This window comes from Onychomys torridus, chromosome 1, assembly GCF_903995425.1.
Source record: "Onychomys torridus chromosome 1, mOncTor1.1, whole genome shotgun sequence".
Classification (NCBI taxonomy): domain Eukaryota; kingdom Metazoa; phylum Chordata; class Mammalia; order Rodentia; family Cricetidae; genus Onychomys; species Onychomys torridus.
Window position 1 is genome coordinate 11,419,673 of NC_050443.1, and position 2,921 is coordinate 11,422,593.

At 42.2% G+C, this 2,921-nt stretch overlaps 1 non-coding gene across 1 annotated transcript; it reads right to left on the bottom strand.

Annotated features, from left to right (window-relative positions):
• Positions 1-305: 305 nt before the first annotated feature.
• On the bottom strand, positions 306-412 carry LOC118576808. Its single transcript, XR_004944018.1, has one exon. It is a non-coding gene; the product is annotated as a U6 spliceosomal RNA (small nuclear RNA).
• Between the last annotated feature and the right edge of the window lie 2,509 nt (positions 413-2,921).

A 2,921-nucleotide genomic window follows, 5' to 3' on the forward strand; every position in this document is an offset into this window, starting at 1 on the left:
GAATGCCCTGTTTACAGTCCCTTTTCAAATGTCCTTGCTTTCCACATCCAAAACATCTTGACATTCCTCAAACCTCTTGAAATTGCTTCTCCTATCCACATATTATCATGGTCATGAGCCTCAACATTAAAGGTGTCTCTAACCCAATCTTCCAAGGGTGCAGATCTTGCCTTTACCAGCCTGATTATTCTCTTGCATGCTACATTCACATTCTCAAAAGCCAAAGATTCGATTATCATCTTGCTAGCTTTTGAATTTGGGACCATTTTCTTTACTGCTGAAGTCAGTCTTTAGTTTATTTTTTTTTTAATATGGAATGCTTCATGAATTTGCATGTCATCCTTGCACTGGGGCCATGCTAATCTTCTCTGTATCATTCCAATTTTAGTATATGTGCTGCTGAAGCAAACACTGAAGTCAGTCTTTGTAAGAAATCCGTGAAGGATTCTTTGGGGCCCTGTATAACCTCTGTAAATGACTCAGTTTTCTTTCCTGGTTCCTCAACTCTGTCCCATGCATTCAAGGCTGGCATTCAACATAGAATTAGGGTTTGGATATCATATAAACATTGTGTTTGTATTGCAGCATATTGGCCTTCTCCAACAAGCTGATCCTGGGATATTTGTATACCTTTATCCCTCCATTGATTTTCTGTTTTTAGCTTCCTCTTTGAACCACATTTGCCAATTTTGCTGTGCCCTGGGTTCCAGAACAGCATTTACCAGCTCTCGCCAGTCCTGAGGAATAATTTTATTACAAGTTGACCAGGAGTTTAACATTTGCTTTACAAATGGGGAATGCATGCCATAAGATACTATTGCCTCCTTTAACCTTTGTAAAGCTAACATTTCAATTGGAGTCCAAATATTTTGTACATTCACTTGACCAGGTAGATGCTGTATGGTTACCAGATAAATTAAGTTTGATTGTTTGAAAATAGGCTTTCTTTCTGAAACCTTATAATCCAATCCTGAAATAATTTCATCATTAATTTCTTCTCTCTGAATCTGAATTTCTCTTTAATTCATTTTAACAGGTTTAACAGGTTTTTCTAAAGTTTTTATCCTGGCACTTAAAATGATTATTTTAAAAAAAGATTTATTTATTTGTTTATGTATTTATTTATTTATATGGTGATCTGCCTGCATGTATCCCTGCAGGCGGGAAGAGGGTACCAGATTTCATTATAGATGGTTGTGAGCCACCATGTGGTTGTTGGGAATTGAACTCAGGTCCTCTGGAAGAGCAGTCAGTGCTCTTAACCTCTGAGCCATCTCTCCAGCCCAATCCCATCAACATCAATCTTCTCATATAGTTGTTCCATTTTCAGACTGCCTAAAATTTTATCAAACAAAGCCCAATTTTCTTCCAATGTACACATAATACCCATTTTTTTAATGTGGAAAAAATTTTTTTCTTTTAAATAGTTTTTTCCTTTAAAATATCTTTTATCTTAATTGACTTACCATGTCTATGTAGAACAGTAGAAGTCTGAGGGAATTTCAAAACAGCTACCTAGTGTCCGAGGTGGGAATCCAGAGAAAAGGAGAGAGAGAGAGAGAGAGGAAGGAAGGGAGGAAGGAAGGAAGAAGGAAGGGAGGAAGGAAGGAAGGAAGGGAAGCGTAGCCACACTTTCTGGCTAAAAGCTTAAATCCAGCTACATGTTCCCGCTTGAGCTGAGTGGATCCTGGGCTCCAGCTTCCTTAAGCTCAGACCACGTGTGTTGGCATTTGGGCTGCAAAGCAGCTCTATCTGCAGTTGCATGTAGCTGCCTGCTGCAATTACAGTCGAGTGCACCAACAGGTAGCTCCAGCACGGCCTGAGTTGTTTGTAGTACCAGCTCTTTTATCTGGCTGCAAGTAGCTCCAGCTGCAGGTAGCCACTTATAGCTACAGTCAGTCAGGCCTAGGGCCTAGGCTGAACTGGTCTGAGCTGGGGAGCTGGGCCCGCCAAGGTGGGGAAAATGGACCGGGCTGCCAAGCCAAGCCAGACCAAGCTGTTTGTAATGAATTCTTGCCACATGGGCACCAAGTGTAGATGTAACAGTCTTATTCACTAAGAAACACAGAGCCAAATGCAGAGTTAAAAGCCCAAGAGGTCAGAGCAGTAGCTGAGAGCTGAGACTAAAACCACCTTCTTACCCTTTGCGGCCACTGCCGTCCTTCCCCGGAGAAAGAGACCTACTTCCTGTGTGTCTGTATTTTTATTGACTTTCTGTTCTGCCTTCTTATTGGTTGTAAACCCAACCACATGACCTCCTCAGCACTGCCTGTCTATACAGACCTCCAGGTCTCTATGGTTGGTATTGAGATTAAAGGCGTGTGTCGCTATGCTGGCTGTATCCTTGAACACACAGAGATCTGTCTGTCATGTGATCGGGATTAAAGGTGTGCCACCACTGCCCGGCTTCTGCCATGGCTTGCTATTATTAGCTCTGACTCCCATGCAACTTTATTTCTTAACATACAAATAAAATCACATTTCAGCACAAATAAAATATCACCATAGGCTGGATTATCAGCTGTGTATCAGTCTCACTGTAGGGTGTGCTGTCTCCCAGTGGAGACCAAAGTCAGGAGAGAAGAAGGAAACAGAAAGACACATCTGTGCCTTTCTCTGGAGGTTCTTCTCCATTTAGGCAGGTTGGTGACGAGGTCCACTTTTGGCTCATTCTCTCCTGTGGCTTCCTTCATGCTTAGGAGGCATGGAACTATCTTTACTACATTTGACAAGAGGGACACTGGAGACACAGAAAGAGAGAGTCACTAGGCCACATACATAACAAGGCTGGGGTTGAAACCCTCTGTGCCGGTGGCCCTCGCCTCTAACTGTAATTGGAAGCAGAGTACTACAGACATACAAAGAGCCAAAATCACCTCTGTGACTGAGTGCTAATGAGGAAGTATTGTGTGTGTGTCTTT